The 21,240-nt window shown below is 36.8% G+C and overlaps 1 protein-coding gene across 7 annotated transcripts in view; it reads right to left on the reverse strand.

Annotated features, from left to right (window-relative positions):
- Mef2a (myocyte enhancer factor 2A) overlaps positions 1-21,240 on the reverse strand; it is a 123,406-nt gene that overhangs the window by 101,421 nt on the left and 745 nt on the right. The window lies entirely within an intron of this gene.

A 21,240-nucleotide genomic window follows, 5' to 3' on the forward strand; every position in this document is an offset into this window, starting at 1 on the left:
ACAGTTATAAAAACTCTGAACTCCCAAAACTCACGGCCACATGTAGCTGAGAATAAAATACCTGCACGTCTGTAGTTGCTAGCCCTATCCCCTTCCACTATCCATTTATCTATATTGTCCTTAACTGGGACTGCATATATTGCCTAAACAATCAAGCTCTGTAACTTTACATACTTACCCCTTCCAGGAAATGACCCTCTTAAATGTTCAGTTCAATGTATACCATCAGCCAGGCCAACTCCAGGAAAACTTACAATTACCATCACTTCAAATAAGCAAAAGCACTACAGTTTTGCAAGTATAAACCTCTCCTATTAAACTGTACATGCATTTTTAGAGATCCTTGCACACCACTCACTTTTTATATCTTCAGTAGTTAAGTCAATATCTGGCACACAATTCAGAATATATTTACTTAGACTCTAATATACTCCACATAGTTCCAAGTTCTAGGGATAAATCTCTACCTTTATTTCTCACCTCAAAGAACTTGTATCCTAATGGAAAAGAACTTAACATAAGATAGATACGGATTAAATGTGGTAGGTTAATGGAAAGCCCTTAGTAAGAAAATGCTAGCAAGGAAGGAAGTACTATAGAGGGAAGAAATTAAAATTACAGAGAAGATGCTCAGAGAAGGCCCAATACAACTGCAACAAAGTGTTACATCAGAACACTAATTACTTGACATATATTAACTGAGAAAGGGCCAAAAAAAGTCATTAGTGTCCTATTTTTATCCTCAATAGGAAATGACATAATAAAGAAGCAACTTTTAAAGTCAAACAACCAGTAAGGTGGTGACACCAAGGTGAACATGCAGGGACAATCTCAATGCCAGTTAAAACCACACTTCAGTTAATGCCTTAGCTGAATAAAGTAAAGTGAAAATTTTGAAACTATTCAAGACAATATAGGCTAATGACATGAATAGGAATGACTGTAATATAACAAGAAATAAATATGTGATCTCTGTTCTTTGTTCCTTGCTCTCAGCCTAAAATTTCACTTCTTGGAATCTCTAGAGTGGTAACAGTATCTTTTTAAAATGAAATGACTGGTGACTTGGGGATCCTTAAATAGGGCCAGATGTGACTGATCTCCCCAAACAGACCAAATCATGATTAAAATTATCATAAAATATACTCTAATTTGATTTTTCATGACTATCTCACCAACATCTAAGTAGAAAAAGGCTAATGGATGAGTTGGTCACCAACAGCTAAGATGTAATAAATCATACCTAAGTAATGAACTCTTCTAAAAACTCAAAGGACAGACTACTAGATGTCTGGAGGATAACAGACTACTAGATGTCAGACAGCTTCCTATGCCTATCCACATACCTTGGTCTCGGCATCTCCTCTCTCTGGCAGTTCATTGTATTCCCTGCAATATTCTTTATTATACCCTTCACAGATTAGCATCCAATTCAAATATTCAAAATCAGACATTTTGAGTACTGACATGACTCCAGAAGCAGAAAATTCAATACCTAGTCTTCATATTGGTTGAATTAATATCTAGTCTTCCTATTAATTGAATTAATAACATAGATATAGGGCTCAGCGGGTAAGAGCACTGACTGCTCTTCCGAAGGTCCTGAGTTTGGATCCCAGCAACCACATGGTGGCTCACACCCACCCGTAATGAGATCAGACGCCCTCTTCTGGTGCGTCTGAAGACAGCTGCAGTAAATTACACCAGAGCAAGTGGGGCCGAGCAAGTGGAGCTGGCAGAGGTCCTGAGTTCAACAGCAGCCACACACATGATGGCTCACGGCAGTCTGTACAGCTACAGTGTACTCATACACATAAAATAAATAAAATAAATCTTTAAAAAAAAATAACATAGGTATACACAAAATATTATATAAAATTGTGTACAGGGTATGTATCAAACAGAACTAACTTCTATGTTCAGAACAGTATCTCATTTCCCAGAGATATTGCCTTATATTCATGAAAGTATCATGAAATATAAAAATCTAAAATCTGAAATGCTTGATATAAAATATTCAACATACCACAGAGAAAGTACACCCTGAGTTCTATAAGCTACTCTAGCTAATCAATCAAACCTTCGGTAACTCATTTTAGAGCCAAATGTTCAGAAACAAAGACCACAGCTGGGCTGGGCATGGTGATGCATGCCTTCCTCCCCTCCACTCCGACCCTCAAGACAGGGTTTCTCTGTGTAGCCCTCCCTGGCTGTCCTGGAACTCACTCTGTAGACCAGGCTGGCCTCAAACTCAGAAATCTGCCTGCCTCTGCCTCCCAAGTGCTGGGATTAAAGGCGTGCACCACCACTGTCAGGCAGACCTCAGTTGTATTATGTTCCCTTTTCATATATTGATAGATTGGGCCTGATGATTCTGTAAAGAACCTTTGCATATACACACACTAGTAATATTAGTAGATAGCTTCTTTTTCTTGTATCCCTTTGCTTCATTTTTATGAGTGTTATTTAGGTTGGTCTTCAATAGATTAAGGAGCCATTTCCTCTTTTTTTTTTTCCCCTAAAAGAGATTGTATAATACTGACATGAAATCTGTAGGCATAAATTTTTTACAACCTACTTTTAGTAAGGTTCAACCTCTCCTCTACCCTACCACCCAGCAGAGGTAGTGGAAGAGAAATGTTATTAGGATATGGGAGAAGTGGACCTTCTCAGCAATAACTCTTTGGGGGCAAGCTCGATCTTCTTTCTCAGCAGTTCAGTCCCAAAACAAACGTCAAATACGACTCAGCAGCTGCTGTCCAGTCCTCTAGGCAGGCAGCATCAGGCACGAACCAGCAGCTGTAGTTCAACCCTGAGGGAATAGCAGGGTTTACCAACCAGTCTGAGGCAAGGCCAGAGAAGCTATAAATGCTACAGAAACCTCAGATAGTTTGTGGGCGAATTTCTCTCAATGGTGCATCACAAGTTGAACTCAACAATCAATGGTAAGTGTTGTTAGTGAAGAATAAGGAAGCGGAGTAAACAAACCAATGCTCAGTGCTCATCTCCCACCATTTGTGTGGTCATATTTATATTCCTTCATCACTGGTCCTTTCAAATGTTTGCTATATCAAAACATTCTTTCACCTGTGTCTGCTTCAGAAAAACATTCTTTCACACGTTTGCTTTTAGTAATACATCCTTTCACCTGTGTGCCCCAGCAAAAAACATCGTTTGGCTTTCCAAAGAAACTAGAAGTTTCTACTTCAGAAATCTTTAGATGTTTAAAGAATTCACTAATGAATTTACTGGGCCCATTTGGATCTGGAATTTTCTCTGTAGTAAACACCTTTTGATTATGATTTTAATTTTTTATTAGACTTGGGGTTAATATATAGTTTATTTGCTGTGATAATCTGTATGTTTCAAGGAATTTTCTCTGCTTCATTTAAGCTGTCAAATTTACTGGCACCAAGTTGTCCTTAGTATATGTTTTATGTTTGAAGAATTTGCAGCAATATGCTTTTTCCAAAAAAAAAATTAATAGTAGTTTGTTTCTTCTTCTTCTTAACTAATCTAGCTAGGAGTTCTCAAAGAGCCAGAGTCACCTTTGTTTTAGTGACTTGACATATATGTCTTTATATACATATATGTTTTTATGTACTTGAGCAGTTTTTACTGTTATTTCCTAATTCTGTTTTAAGTTTAGTATATTGTTTTTCTTAAAACTTTGTTCTTTTCTAACAGCACGCGTAAGTTGTAAATTTCCAAGTGTATTTAGCTTTACTTTATAATCTGATAGTTTAGTTATCACTTAGTTTAGTATATTTAAAGTTTTTTTATGATTCTTTGAGTTGTATATTATTTAAAACCATGCATACTTATAAATATTTGGAAAATTGCAAGTGACTTTTAAATCAATCTTTACTTTTTAGTCAGAAATCATTTTCTGTGTGAGTTTACTCCTTACACATTTACATATGTTTGTGTTTAATGTGCCAGGACACATATGCACTTGAATATATTTTTTTATGTGGTTGGATGTAGTACATAGTTAATCCAAGTTGGGTTATAGTACTAGTCATGGGTTAGATATCTTTCTGTCTGTTCATTTATTGTTGTTAAAGGATTTTGAATCTTGAAGTATAATTGTGATTTATCTACTTTATGTTTGGTTTTGTAGTGCTTGCTGCATGTGTGTTGTAACTTGCTACATAAACATTTATAATTATTTTGTATTTTTGAAAAGCCAACATTATTATGAACTGTCTTTTTATTCCTGGTAATAGTCTATCTCCTGACATCTCTTTCTCCAGTGGAAACCAGGTGCATGACCTAGTTAAATTTATTTCTGATACTCTATTCTACCCGTTGCAGGCTCAGTGCTATTTAAGCCCTATGTAGATGCTTGCTGCAAGTTCTAGGTTCTGTGCTTACTTGTGCATTCTCTCTGTCTCTCTGTCTCTCCATCTTACTGTCTCTCTGTTCTTCCCTCCTTCCTCTCCCCCACTTTGTGAAAGGGTTTCTCTATAACAGAGCCCAGGTGTCCTTTGAACTTTGTAGACCAGGCTGGCCTTGAACTCTGCCTCCCCAATCCCAAGATTAAGAGCATGCATTGCTGGGCAGTGATGGTGCACGCCTTTGATCCCAGCACTTGGGAGGCAGAGGCAGGCGGATTTCTGAGTTCGAGGACAGCTTGGTCTACAGAGTGAGTTCCAGGACAGCCAGGGCTACACAGAGAAACCCTGTCTCGAAAAACCAAAAACCACAACTGAGGCTCATCTCAAGAAAACAAGGTTGGTTCAGTAGTCAAAAAAAAAAAAAAAAAAATGTAATAGGAACACTATCCATTCCCTTAATTTTAATGAATGTATTGAAAGCTATGTATTCACAACAAAACACCCACTCATAAAGGGAGGAGTGAAAATCTCAGCACCTACAGAAAACCTACAATTTACCATACTTGATGGTAGAGATGGACCTCCCTCTTTAAGATTAGTAAAAAAAAAACAGTGATACTCACTTGTCATTTCTAGTCACCATTTTGTGGGTCTTCTAACCACTTCAATTAGTGCAAAAAAAAAAAAACCACACCCAGACTGTAAAATAGCTTCTCTATACACCCAACATGACAACATATACAGAAAATGCTCAAAGAGTATAATAAAGTGACTAAAGCTAAAAGGTGAGTCTTGCAAGAGTTGGACATAAGCCCTAAACTAACTGCATTTTTATATACTAATAATGGCAAATACAAATTTAAATTTTTTAAATTTTGTATTATTTATATTTATTATTTACATACATATAAAACTATTTAAGATTTAATTATTTTTAGTTATATGTATGTGTATGCCTGTAGGTTTGTGCAGGAAAGCAAAGGTGCTAGTGAAGGCCAGAGACTAATGGAGCTGGAGTTACCAGTGGCTGTAAGTCACCCAGTATGGATGCTGGGAACCCGAACTTGGATTGTCTACAAAAACAATATATGCTTTTAATCTTCTCAGCCATCTTTCCGGGCCCAAATTTAAAAATTTAAATGTCACTTATTTGGGCTCAAAACCATATTTAGAGATAAATTTAACAACACATGTCTAAGACTAACATGGTAAAGAAACAGTATGCTCTTATAATTAAACACACACAATTCAGTGTAAAATAGTAAATGTAGAATCATACATAGACACACACACACATGGTGTTCAACAAAGGTACTAGGAAAGGAAAAGTCTCAGCAACAAATGATCCTTGGACATAGACAACAATATTATCATTTATAAACATTGTCTCAAAATGAACCATAGGCTTATATATAGAAGATAGACAATACTTCCAAAATAAACACAGGATAAAAATTCTACTAACTAGAGGACACTGTGATGGCTCATCAGGTAAAGACCCTTTGCTGCCAAGCCTAACAACATGAGTCCAATAAGGCAGAGAGAGAGAACCAATTCCTACAGGTTGTCCACCGATATGCCAAGTGTGTGCCTGCGGATAAATTAAAATAAAAAGGGTATATATTTTACACACCTTAATTTTTTTAAAATTCTGCTAAAAGGCATAGGTTTGTCAGATAGTGTACAAAAACCAGGTATCCTAAATGAAAACACTGACAAGGATAAGTAAACCAAAATTCAAACCTGCTCTTTGAAAGAAATCATTTTTTAAAAAAATCCATAATACTACAGAGACAACTCAAAAAAGGCTTCTTCTTATCAGGAACAGAACAGCTTCTTGTTTCTTCTTTGACTCTCTTGTTTGTTATGTGATAGGGTCTCACTATGTGGCCTCAGCTGGCCTTGAATTGGCAATCCATCTACCTCAGCCTCCAGAGCACTGGGATTGCAGGTGTGTGCCAAGCCCAGTCTATCATGAAAATATAAAGATCTCTTATTTAAAAACACAAATAAATACCTTTTACAATCGGTACAATAAAATACCTATTTTAAAATAGGCAAATGATTTGAAGAGACATTTCACCAAAAACATGTATAGCCACTAAGTAAATGAAAAATGTTAAATATTATTAATCACTAAGGATATGCAATTTTAAGTTATAGCATGATGCAGACACACTCATTAAAGTGGTTCAGCTTTAAAGACTGACAACACATGTTGGTGAAAATGATGGAGAAACCAGAACTTTCACCCACTGTTGGTGAGATGGTAAAACCACACAATTATACTGCAAACCAGTTGTATGACCAGGAAACCTACTTGTTGGTATTTTCTCATGAAAGCAAAAACATATATCCACATGAAGATTTGTGTTCATTCAAGTGTTCAGGTTTTATTCATAATTTAGCTTCAAACTTGAAACAACCAAAATAGCCATCAAAGTGAATGTAGAAAATGCAACCTACACAAAATGGAGCATACAACTTATAGACAATAAACATGAATAAATTGGAAAAGTAATCTGATGAAGGTAAGAGGTAGCAGGTACTTGTAGAAGTCTGTGACCTCAATAAATACTAGGAGAATTACGAATGTGGCCCAACACACTGGCAAATGACATGCAAGTAATTAGCCCCCACAAGAGTACATATTACTGGATTTCATTTAAAATTTTCAAAAGTTTGGGCTATGGACGAAGAACACTCATGATGTACAACTTACTTATCATGAAAGCCATTGATCTTTGAAAAATTATTTTAAAAATTAAAGGAAAGACTACTTAGTAAGGTGTGGTCTAGCAAAAGAGACCAAGAAGATGGTAGAATAGAGGGAAGAATGAGAAAAAGGGTCCTTGCCTATGCCTTCTACTTCAATGATATATGTATCTGTCAAACAAAAAAATGAGCCTAGTACTATGTTGTGTAAAAAGTAGCCCTAAACACTGATTCGTTAAGAAACAAAGCTCTACTGATATAAAAGGACAAGCATTAGTGTCTTTATTCATTAGGAGTATATTAAAAATGACTCTACTTCCAAATCAATTTCTTCACCATAAGAACAAAATCCAATACTCAATATTCAGGCCTTTGTGTGAACACCTACAATCTGGTCTCAAGCTTTGACTTCCTTAAGCTCTTCTATTTTTGAAAAGTCCTTCATTCTAGTCAAAACTTATACTCTGTACACCTTACTCTTTTACTCTTTCAATTCAATTCTGAGTCTTTTACTCAAAAATTTTCTATACAAAATTCCTTTATATGTGTTTAATTTTAAAAACACTTTCTCTCAAGCTCAGATACCATGCATCATTAAGCATCCCATCACCTGTACATCCATCCTTCCTGAACTCTGTGGCCCATCACTATGTCTAATAATTGCATGACATTTATCAATAAATCATGATAATTAATAGGAGTTATCCTTCCCAGGCCACCACCTTCTAGTAGCAAAGACTATATGATCTGTTTCCATTCTAAATCAACATACAAAGGGGTAAAGAATAGAACCCATAAAAGGAGATGAGGTTCAGGGAACAAAATCAAAACAAATTACCTTGGGGAGCTTCAGGTTTCAGCCAAAATAAAAGAAGTTTGGAGCAGGGGCTCAATAAAAAGTGTTAATTTTAGCAAGTAAACAATAAGGAAGAAATAAATCCAAGATGTGCCTTTTCCAGTAATATGGATCTGGCACTAGGCACTGGAGCTGGATCCTACTCCATGCATCACATGTCCACACACTCCACAAAGAATGTGCCCAAACTGTAGAAGAAATGGTGAACACATCTCACAAGAATGCCTGTTCAGTGCATAGCCATGAGGCCTGCTTAATACTTACAGAAATTATGAAAAAGAAATGAAAGCTATGAAGTTCCAATGACCAGTATATAGGAATACATATTAATTACATTTAAATAGTATTCAAAAGCCAGGTGGAAAACTCTTAGTCATTACAGCAAAAAGTTTTAATTCATGCTATAAATTAGGAACAACATGCAATGCTCAAGACCATAAAACTGAAACAAACAGAAAGGTGGAAGGAACAGTATAACTTGATTTTCAAGGATTAACATCAAAAGTAACCTTTTCAGAAAATGCCACAGGAAAGATTGCTATCAGAATAAAAAGTACCATGGGGAGCCCTTGGCTGAATAAAGTAAACCATATAACTCACATTTTAGTAAAAAGCAAGGTGTTCTCAATTAATATTAATGGACATAAGCCCCTTAAATTAACAACACTGCTTTTCAGGAAAAAAAGCATTATGGTTCTAATGATAATCCAGAACTAGCATGCACATGCTATGAGAAAGAGGCAAGAATATTTAGTGTTCATTTGTTTGTTTCTACTCCAAAACATTCTAGAGTCTCTAGCTAGCTCATCAGTGGAAGGTGAGAGCCACAGTCTCTCCCTAACTAAAGCCTTATAGCAACTGACAGACTAAGTCAATAGCTCTCCTACTTGAAGTAAAGAGTTCAGAGTGCAATGGTGGCGGTATAACTCTAAAATATTCCATTTAACTGTTTTTAATGGAAAGGAAGGAAAACCACACACTATAACCTGAAGACAAAGAACGATGTTACTGTAGAACTCTGTGAATGAAGGCTGTATAACCAAACCTTGCACTTGATTTCTGGAGCTGCTACACACTGCTAACACAAAGCTTTGTAGTAAAGAGGTTAGCAAAGGAGCCTGAGGGCCATTCTGAAAGACATCAAAAACAGAAAAGCCACTCTAAATCTTTAAGTATTGGAAGAGTGCCTGGGCAGACTAGAACACATAAGGAAGAATTCCAAAATCCTGGTGTTATGAAGAAACAGGAGTAACTTAAGAAATCTAAGTGCCATGTAAAAGGAAACTCTGAAACACAGGTCCCAGAGAAACAAGGCAAAAATGTAAAGGGAAAAAACATCATTGGCAGTTGCAAAATAAAACAAAATAGAAAATGGGAAAATGTATGGTTGTAAAAGAAAAAGAGAATCATAAAGCTGAGATTCTTTAACCCTTCTCCAACCATTAAAACAGACAAAAAAATTAATTATTTAAAAGTAACAAAACAGTCCACACTGACAGTAGGGAAATTATTAACCTATAAGCACTGTATCTTCCCTCAAAACATGAAAAATTTTAAAGTTCAGAAAAAAGAGAAAACAGAAATTGACATATATCAAATGGGGAATACCTTCTCAACCCAAAACAATCACCTCAGAGAAGGAAAAATTGATTAAACCATTACTTCAAAGAGAATTTAACTCTAAAATTAAAAACAAATAGACAAAATACACAGAGATATAAAGGCAATAGCCGAACTTAGGCTGAAAACAGAGGAGAGATACAAACCATTACAGAAATGCAGCACAAACAGCAAGATATCTCTAAGTCAACAGAGATACAACAGTTCACTGCACATCTTTTTTGTTTTGTTTTTCTTTTTGAGGCAGAGTTTCTTTATGTAACTGCCCTTACTGTCCTCTGTAGACCAGGATGGCCTCAAACTCCGAGATCTACCTGTTTTTCTGCCTACCAGATGCTGGGATAAAAGGTGCGTACCATCACTGTCTGGCATGATCTAGGTTAATGCCATCCTCTAACAAGAAGTCAAGGCTCTCTAGAAAGGATGATTCTAGAGCTGAAATGGGGAGATGTATACACACACACACACACACACACACACACACACACACACACACACACATAGGGGGCAGGTCAGAAGGACACAGCAGCAAGGCAGAAGCTTTCTAGTGTTCAAACCAGAACAATGTGAGCAACATGATCTATAGTTACATCAACTATGACCTCCAAAATAACATGGACGTCTTTGGGTCTTTAATCATAAAAATGAATCAACAAGGTAGTGAAGGAAAAGGAATGCCTCTTCATTACAGAAGACTGTCAATTAATAAATGGTTAAGGGTCAAAGAAACTACAAAATCACCACTAGGTAAATTCTACAGTGGTAAAGAGTGCTCTAAGTCCCACTGATAGATGCTAAAATAAATGGATGAGAGTGTAAAGAGATACCACCGAAAATTAGCAGATCTTCAAAAAAAAAAATCTCCCTGAAGATATATATCAATTATAAAGAGGAAAAACTCTGACTTCACAGAGAAGACAGCAGATAGCTCCTTAATTAAGGAAACAGATTAACATCAGTAATAAGACACTGACACTATATACTCCAGATACAAAACATCCCTCTTGATAGAAAACCATCAGCCCCACCCTCCAATGCTGGGAATCAAACCTACAGCTTTCCACATATTGCTATAGAGCTCTAGACCAGTCCCACAAGCATTAATTACCTTTTTGACTAATTTCTTCCCAAGCTGAATATGTCAATTTTCATTGGATAAAATACAAAAACCTTACTTAACAAAGTTTAAGGTTTTCCATAATCTGGTCCCTATTTAACCTGATCTTCTACTACTATTTGTGCATGTCCTCTCTTCCACTTCCACTTTGTTTCTTTAAAGCAATCTGAGCTCCTGCCCCTCACATTTTTTGTGTTGTTTTTCTTGAAAGATGATCTATTTTTATTTATTTAAAGGATTCATAATGGGTGGGGTCTTGTGAAATTTCTCCCTTCCATGTTAAGCATGTCTATTGGTTTTGTACTTCTTTGGGTCTTATTTAGACAGCCATGTTGCTAAGGTATCACAGGTTTACCTTCCGTATTACTTCTTGGAGACACAATGATACAGTAGAATTCCTGGTACTTGAACTCTTACAAATTTGCTGACCACTCTTCTTAGATGTTCCCTCAGCCTTAGTAGCAGGAGTTGCGCTAAAGATGTACCAATTAGGCTTCAATTCAGTTATCAATTCCTTGAGGCTAAATATTCTGGGCTTCACTGAAACTTGACTAACTGCTCCTTTTATGTGTTTCTACAGTATTCCACACTGCATACATTAAACACATCAAAATCAAGCAACCGAATAAAGTGGATTACAAACACATTATCTCCAATACTCTCAAGCTGACAAAGAAAGCCAAGTCTTGTTCATATGTATTCCCCAGCACTTCATCCAATGAAACAAACAAGGTACTAAAAACCAAAGTATCAAAGTAGTTAGGAAAAAAAGCCTATCTTTATGATTCCTAACTCAAGAGCAAATATTCTTAGCCCCAAACACTGTGCACTGAATTTTACTTCCATAGAAAATGTTATTTATGTTTATAACGTGACAAAATTAATAAAGTGTTAAATGTCACCTCATTTTATAATTAAAATGATGCCCACAAAAATTGCCATTTAGTAAAGAACAAAACATTATAAAGCACCAATGTCAAGACTACATATTGATGTTCACTATTTGCATATTTTAATCACAATTGGATATTGTGATTTAAAAAGTGAAAAAATTTAGTTTATCATTTACTCTATAATAAGGTTTAAAACCAAATACATAAATTAGCAACTCACTTAAAAGAACAGATTCCACAAAATTAAAACATAACAAACATCAGAGAATTAATTTTGATATAAGAGACAATACTGAATCATTTGAATATCATATACTATAAACACATGGCTAAGCACCATGTTCAAAGTATTATAAAACACACTCATTGAGCATATAAAGACTTGTGAAATAGGAGTCCTACTCCCATAAACACAAGTTGGAAAACAAGGACAGCCACTGAAGAATCAGGTACAAAGAATCATGTACTACCTGAGATTGTTAACATTTAAAAAAGCTGGATATTTAGCTTTATTTATTGACAGCAGGTCTGGTATGAACAAGCTCCTAGATTTCTTCTTCCAAGTTTTAGGAATGTAAAGACAAATTACAACCTACCAACATAAACCCAACATTCCTTAGCTTGACAAGTTAAAAGGGCTCTAAAACAATACAAACAACACACAGTATTTAATGTGCCCAGTTTCTTTACACTTAAAGGAGGTGAGGAGAGGTGCTGCTGAAGAAATGGCTCAGCACTGGTTGCTCTATCAGAGGTCCTGGTACAATTGTCTGTAATTTCAGTTCCAGGGAATCCAAGGTTCTCTTCTGGTCTCTGGGTACCAGGCACTCAAGTGATACAAAGATATACATGCTGGTGAAACACTCATATAATATAAATAAGATAATTTTTTAATAAAAATAATCATGGCATTCTAAAGTAGCAACAAGAAAATCATAAGATTAGCCAGACTCTCTTATTGTTCTATAAAATAAGGACGCAATCAAAAAATGAAACAGAACATATCAAAACAATGAGTTAAGCCAAAGACCAAATGTGTGTTAGTTTAAAACATTTTTCAAAATGACTTAAGAACAATAATAGAGAATAACCTAAGTGATTAAAAAAAGAACCCATGAATTCATATTGGTAATATTAATGAAACAGCTAAGAATGAAAATCCCTTTACAACAGAATGGAGTACCCACTAAATAATGTTAAAGGGGGTGGGGGGGGACAGAAAAACTCTATTTGCAATTACTATATGTGTACCTGACTCAAGCAAGATTCTTCAAGGAACACTATAACCATTACCTGACCATTTTTTGGGTAAACTGAAACAGATGCTTCAACAACAACAAAGGAGACAGTGGCATCTTTTATAAGGGCAAAAACTGGCAGGTAAAATTTCCACTAACAATGGAAGTGAAGAGCACCAGCATCATCAGACTGGCATCAAGCTACTGCCAGAAGCACATGCCATCACTTAACATGAGATTATGCCAGAAGGACATTACCTGAATGTAATTGCAAAGATGCAAAAGAACAAATCTTAACTGACAAACAATCCTACCAAAATAAAGCCCGTACTTCTTAAACGTTACTGTTAAGAAAGACCAAAAACAGTTGAAGAAACTGTTTCAGATTTAAATAATGCAAGAGCTATTGACAACTACATGCAACACATCAGAAGACAAAAATGTTATTAAAAAATATTAATGGTATAACTGGAGACTATTTCAATATGAATTGTATCAAGTAGTGTCAAGATTAAATTTCTTACACCCACCATACGGTGATTATGGAAGAATGTGTCCCAGTTATTAAGAGGTACTAGATGAAGTATTTAGGAGGAAATCATAAGGTGTATAAGTTACTCTCAAACAACTCAATAATAAAAATAATGGAAAGAAGAGGAAGAATAAAGGGGGAGGGCAAAAAGAGAGGAGAGGAAAAGGATTCAGACATCACAGAACAGTATATGTTAATGGCATATGATTCTTACATGATTTCCTTGTTAGCAATGCACATTTCTAGCCACTACTAAACAGGCACATGTACATTTGGTCTTAGCTGTGTTTCTGATCTTAACAAAACAAACATACATCCCCTGGAATCCACCAGAAGATGTAATAAGGGAGCTTCAACCTGTAAATAAAGTAATAATGTTCCTAGACTCTGTGGTCACTTTGCAAACAGACTGACAAAAAAGAAAGTGACCAAGCAAAGGTGGTAAATGTTGACAGCTTATCAACATAGGTGAGAGGTGGACAGGAGGTCACTGTGTCACTATTTTACTTTCTCAAAGCTGGAATGTTTTCCAAAATCATTAAGTCTTCTCTCAATATTAAAATTTTACATTCGGGAAAGTAAGCCATATCTGAAAAAAAAATTATCTTAACTACTAGCTTCTTCACTCCCTTTCATAATCAATGTCATCAAATTAAATATACTGGCATTAACAAGAGGTCTTCAGTATCAAAACAAACAGTATACTAAAGTAGTACCCAATCCCCGAAAGCCCACTTCTAAGTCAGCTGGTCATCATGTGGAATGATTTTCACTGTTACAAATGACTGCTCGGTTCCTAGAACTGGCCATAAGTTTCAAATTTTCCTTACAATACAGGTGAACTGGCAGTACAATTCTTGGATGTTGTGTTAAATTAGAGGCTTTCTGAAACAGCATGTGAAATTAGCTGGATAAAATGAAGTGAATGGGAGCAGGAAGAATGTTTATTAGTAAAGAACAATAAGATTATTATTTTGAAACAGAAATAAATACAGCCTTTAGATAGCAGGGCTACCATCACCCTATGAGAAGGCAAACTGATTCCCAGGAAATGCCATTAATCCCCATGAGTTCTCAAATCCCTTTATAATGCTGATAAAAATATGCTAATTCTTACAGAAAATGCATGTTAGGGTTTATGATCTAGAAATAAAAAATTTTTAATCTGAGTTAAGAAAATGGGTTGCTGGTTATTTCAGTTATTGGAGCAACCAAATTCCACTTCAACATTTCCTCAGAATTCACTCCTTTTCAATAGGATGGTGGATACATACCATAAGTGACCTGGTTCCTGATCTAGCAGAACAGAGTAGCATCAGTTACAATACCCCAAAATGAGATTATTCTGCAAATAATTTATGTATCCAGGGCCAGAACAGGAGAGAAAATTCATCAAGAGAGATTAAAACTGGAATCACAGATGAGATAACATTTGAGTTAGTACTTAAAGGATAAGTAGTTCAGTAAGTCTATGAGCAAGGGAGCATTTCAATCATTGGAGAAAAAAAAAAAAAAAACATGAACAAAGATACAGAAACATTCATTCCAATAGTCAACATCTTCCAAGTGCAGGCAGTGTACTGTTAATGCCAGACAAGGCCTTTGTGGAGTTCTCAGATAATGGAGAAAGACCACAAATGTAGAGATAACTGAACAAATCAAACCACAAATTTAAAAGTGTTTTAAAGGAAATAATCCATGTATAAGTGTCCTCGTTGGATATCTGAGGGAGGGGGGAATCAATATGACACTGAAAGGAATTTCAATTGAGAAAATGCCTCCACCAGATAGTCCTATGGGCAAATCTGTTAAGTATTTTCTTGATTAATGGTTAATGTAGGAGAGCCCAGACTACTACAGGTGTTGCCACTCATGGACAAGAGTTCCAATGTTGTATAAGAAATCAGGCTGGTGGGGGGGCGAGGGGTGGGCAGTGAGATGCCTCAGCAGTTAAGAGCACTGGCTATTCTTTTAGAGGTCCTGAGTTCAATTCCCAGCAACTACATGGTGGCTCACAACCATCTATAAAGATATCTAATCCAGGCATGCAGGTATACGTGCACACAAAACATTCGTGTATCTAGAAAGATAGACATTCATTTATAAGAAGGAAATACAGACAGACAGACAGACAGACAGACAGACAGACAGACAAGACAAGACAAGACAAGACAAGACGGCAGGCAGGCAGGATGGCTGTGCCAGGCAGTGGTGGCATATGCCTTTTATTCCAGCACTCAGGAAGCAGAGGCAGGGGGATCTCTTGTGAGTTCGAGGGCAGACTGATCTACAGACCGAGCTCCAGGAGACCTGGGGCTGTTTCAGAGAAACCATGTCTCAAAAAACAAAAAGATATGCAAACAAAAGCAGGCTGAGCAAGCCATGGACTGCAAGCCAGTAAGCAACATCCCTTCATGGTTTCTACTTCAGTTCCTGCCTCCAAATTCCACCTTGAGTTCCAAGCACTTGAGGGATGAAAGCTGGAGGATCAGGAACTCAATGTCATCCTCCTACATGGCAAGTTCAAGACCAGCCTAGGTTTGTCTCAAAAATGAGGGAGCAGGTGTGAAGGTGGTGGGAAAGCTCACAGGAAGCTAGTGGAGTAAATTACATAAAAGACAGTAGCTTAGAATGAAGAAACGAGACTAAAAGATGCGCTAAAGATAAATCGTGAAGAACGGGACTTGTGGGTGAATTAGATCTGAGAATGAACAAGAATATTTTATTTCTGGCTTGAATGAGGTAATGTACTAAGGTAGAGAAGACCAGAAGAAACACAAGATGGTGGAAGAAAGAAGAGGAAGAGATAAGGAGGAGGAAGAGGAAGAAGAAAGGGAAAAAGGAATAAGGAATAACGGAGAGGGAAATCTGGCTCTATTTCAGCTATATTATGTTTAAGATTCTAAATAGATGTCTAAGTAGACAGCAAGCTCAGGAGAACTCTAAGCTAGAAAGTTAAAATGTAGGAGTCATCACCTTGAAAACACATGGCTATTTGAATGAAGAGCACACAGCTGGTCTAGGCTAACGCAGAGAAACCAAAGGTTAATGGCTGAGGTATATCTGGAATGTCTGAAATGGAAGGATCTTATTAGGTAAGCCATTGACTAACAACTGCAGCCACAGTAGCAGAAAAATAACAGTGCAGGGTAAATTACTGCATGCTATAAAATCAGTCATTCTACAATACTCACACATCTTACTGAATCCTCTAAACAACTCTATGGAGTCAATGTTATGATTCATACTTTATACAATGAACAAGCCTCAAACATATAGAGGACTTCTCAAAGAACACTAAGTAGACTGTTTATTTTCACTTAACAGTCTGATTTTAAAGGGCAGTCTCTTAACCTTGCCTTACAGTCCCTCTACTGATCTTTCATGCACCTTCAAAGTTTTGGGTTTTTTTTTTTTTCTGTTTTTGGTTTTAAAGAACTGGCATATAGGTGTAGCGATGGTTCTCTGTTGTTAAATGTACTTACTGCTCTTGCAGAGAGGAACTATTCCTATACACAGCATCCACATGGCGGCCTACAACCATCCTTAACACCAATTCCAGAGGATCCAACACCTCTTCAACCACTGAGGATACACATGGTATACATACATATGCAGCCAAAGTACACATAAAATAAATTTTTAAAGGGAGAACTGGCACACTGATCTGAATTTTAGAAATACATTCTAATCTTATATAGTAGATAAACTTCTAGGAATAAGAGCCAAAAGTGAGACAGGCAAATACAACATTAAGCAATGCCAGAGAGAGTAACTTGTTTTCAGTAAGTCCATATTACAAGTTATCTTAACAGGTCAAATATAAAGTAGGTCTTTGCTCAGAGTCATACCTCAAACAAACCCAAGTCAAAACCGCAAATGCATGCTGCTGGTCACAAAACAAGGGAAAAGGACCAGCTCATGTAACACAAATTCACCATCCATTACTGAAAACATACTCAAAGCACAAAACTTTTACGGACTTTTTTTTAATCCACAAAGTCTGTATTTCTGTTTAGAAAAGAAACTAACATTTAATTTGAAACAACCATTAGAAGATGTGCTTGCTTTGAAGGCTGTATGTGGCTGTGGTATAGAGCACCTGACTCACATTAGTGATACCCTGGGTTTGATCCATTTAAGAAAAGATATGCCTTGACTGATATTTGCTAGCAAAGTGACTAATGTCTGATTTTTCACCAATGTTAGGAAAGTGCTCTCTGCCACAGTCATCAGGCATGCATGTAGTACATAGACAAATGTATGCAAATACATAAAATAAGAATAAACCAAGAATAACACCAAGTGTTAACTAGCGTTAGTAAATTACCTACTACTAAAAAGCACTATATAAATAATGGTATTCCATCCCACAGAGGGTCTAATGTTTTAAACTTAGATACTTGTGATTTTTACCTTTAGTTACCTTTAAGGCACCCCACATTAAATTAAATGTGATATTTATCAATTAGGTTCAGTTAATAGAAATATTGCTAAAATATATTAAAATTAATATAAAAATATTTATTAAATTAATGCCAGTACAGATCCTATGCTGCAATGTAATACTTTGTAATTAACAAATGAGCTTACATTATTTAATTATAGTAAACTGGAAGAGGGTACACAGATAAAATAAATACAAATGAAGTCATTTAGCTTCACAGACCAGGCAAATGAAGAATGAAAAAATTATAGACTACTTACTAATGAAAAGCTATTTCAATTATATTTATTTCAGGTAGGTTGAATAAATACATTTTTTCTGATTTCAAATGTTAAAGACCACATCTTGAAAAGAGCTCTAATAAATAATACAAGACTTAACTCACTGAAGAATTAGAAAATTACTTATATTCAGATCTAATTCAAAACAAAATTAGGGCAGAGTGAAACTAGAAGCAATTCATAATTGCAGATCAAAAACCTAAAGTAAACTAGTCCAGTAAACACTGTACAGATGTCCTGAGTGTGAACTGACACCGACACTGGGGTAGTTTATCAAAATACACACATGAGCATTCTCCAGTACCAAGTCCTTTGTGTCACAGAGCATTCTCATGCTAGCTTACATACAAAATGGTCATGGAAAAAGATCCATGGAAGCAAGAAGGAAGGAGAAGTCAGGGTAAGGTGCACTCTTGTACATCAAGGCTCATAGCAGTGAGCTATGAACCCATCTCATTTAAATTCTATTGCCATGGGACAGGTGGCACAACTCTTTTCCATTTTACTGATGTTATTTCATTAATTTTGTCAGTAGTAAAGTTAGCATCTAAATCAAGACCTGACTATTAAAAAAAAAAAAAAAGGCCTTTCTCAAGGTTTGCAAGTCAGAATCCTTTCATGATATTATCTATCTTAAAAATTCAATTTCCCTATTTATTCTTCTTTAACTACTTAAACTGGAAAAGAAATCATGTCTCAATTTATAAAGACCACATTTACAAATGTTTATAATCTTGGGAAAAGGCAATAATGATCATTTTCAATACAAAAAGCAGTATTCTCCTAGCCCCTTCAGTGTTTAAAAAGCTTGGCACTAGATTTTGTAACATTGCTATGAACCTTGAGCTTATCTTTAAAGCGGGAGTATGATATAAGACACAATGTTTGAAATTTAAATGCCTCAGAAAATCCATGATTTCATCACTGAGTGTTACAATGAAATCCTCTTCTTAGCAGACTAAAAGATGCAAGAGGAAAACTGAGGGTTTTCCAAACAGACTGACAAGCATGCTACTTCCCCAAAACAAATCTGACTGTGGACTCTTCTAAATCAGAAGACAATCTACTAAGATTTAACTACACTAGCAAACTTCACCCTCAAATATAAAGCTGTAATGAAAAAAAAAAAAAAAACCAAAAAACCAGAATCAGCATTTGAAGCAATTCAACATTTAAAAAACATTTAAAAAACATTTTAAAAATGTAGTTTATTCCCAACTACATTTACCAAAACCAAAATAAATAAAAAATAACAAAAACAAAAAACCCTGTTATTTACCTGTTGTGAAAACATAAAAACTTTATAGAGAATTAAATTATTCTCAAGGCATAATTCAGCATGCTGACATTACAATCATTTTTAAACCTCAGAAAGCTATCCCTTTCTCTGATCACTAGTTCTTCAATTTAAAATCTTAAAGTGCAATTTTACCTTCATGAAAGACTATGATCTTATGTGTAGCAACAATATGAACTGAAGAAAATGAGTAAGTACAGTTGAATTTAGAGGTCACCACTCTTCACAAACACTGACTGTTTTAATACATAAATATCTTTGGAAACCTTCTTACAATAAGAACTATTAGTATATAGTCTGTAAGCATGCAAATAGCCAGTTTTAGCTTTTCAAAGTGCTTTCACGATTTTAACATTATCCTCTCAACTTTTGCAACAAGAAAAAAGTAATTCCAACTCAATTAATCGACAACAAATACTAATTTTATTGTCTTATACAACATACACATATGTCCCAGTAAACACTCCATTTGTATAATATTACATTTACTATAATTTAAATCATCTTTAAGGGAGTATGTCTCCCTAAAAGTTGCCACTTACAAGAAAAAAATAGTCACGAGATCTCCAAAAAATATTCAAAAACAAGACGAAAGTATATATACAAATGTCATAATAGCATTAATTGTTACTTCATCCTCATTTCCTAAATTCACAGGAAAAGAAATGCCATTTTAGTATGTTAAAAAAAAAAAAAAAAAACACTACTTTGTTTACCTTTTCCTCAGACTGTCCAAGTACTGCCAAGGTAACATAGATTTTAAAACTGACAACTAGACTACTTAGCAGTTGCCAAAACAACGCAGCTGGATTCTTAAAGGGAAAGTACTCTTGTGTAATATACACCTAATTACTGCTTTAGCGAACCTCACTGTCATACAGTAATGGATGTTACAAGAAAGACACGAGAAACACAATGCGCTGCGCTACAAACTTGAAAACTGTTATACAATATAAGTTTTAAAATACGTATTCAGTTGTCAACACATCACAGCAGGTCTTTCTAATTTCAATTTCTGGAATCCCCATGTCATAGTAAACTAACATACAGGTTAACTAACACGATGGTGTATTCAGTCTACCCTCGGTTCCCTTCTGGATCGCGATGACAGGAGCTTCAGAGCTCAGGGACCTATTTAAGGTTCGAGTGAGCAAGAATTTGATAGTCCCACTTTCCCAGGGGGAGGGAGGAAATGCTAATTCAGAAAATGCTCACCTTTCCCAAAACTTGTCTGCAATATCACTGATCTTTAATCCTCAACCGTCTAAAAACAGATGACATCGAACCCAAAGGCAAAGTTTCCATCTCACCCTGCGCCCCCTGAGCGGCGGGATCTACCCGATCGCAAGGAGCGGGTCCCTTCTGCAGCCCCCACTCCCAAGACCTTTCCCCGCACCCGCAGGTGCTCGAACCCAGCCACCGCCCGGGCCAGCCTGAGACACACAACCTACCGCCGACATCCCCGCGGGAGAGTTCAGACCCCTACCTCCCGCCCCGGCGAACCAACCTTCCCCACCGAAGCAGAAGTGGGGGAACTTTTAAGTGAGACCACAGGGCCGGACGCCCCCCGCACTGGCGGTCTACCGAGCGGGGAGACCCCCGAGATTCGCGACGCTGGAGGAATAGACCGAACGGCTCCGCGGCCCCCCTGGGAACTCCGTCAACTTTCAGGGAGGAGCGGGGCGGCGCGGCGGGGGGCCCCAGAGGTGGCGCGCTCAGGGAGGCGGCTCGCGACAGCCCCCCGCGGGCCCCGCCGCCGCGCCTGCAGCCCCCCAGGCTCGCCCCGGGGCACCCCGCCCCCACCGCGAGGGGCCGCGCCCCTCCGTTTTCCCGAGGGCCCCGCCGCCCCGCGCCCAGCCTCGCCCCGGCCCCCGGAGCCCCGAGGGCACCCCTCCTCGGCCTCG

Source organism: Mastomys coucha, unplaced genomic scaffold (assembly GCF_008632895.1).
Source record: "Mastomys coucha isolate ucsf_1 unplaced genomic scaffold, UCSF_Mcou_1 pScaffold21, whole genome shotgun sequence".
Classification (NCBI taxonomy): domain Eukaryota; kingdom Metazoa; phylum Chordata; class Mammalia; order Rodentia; family Muridae; genus Mastomys; species Mastomys coucha.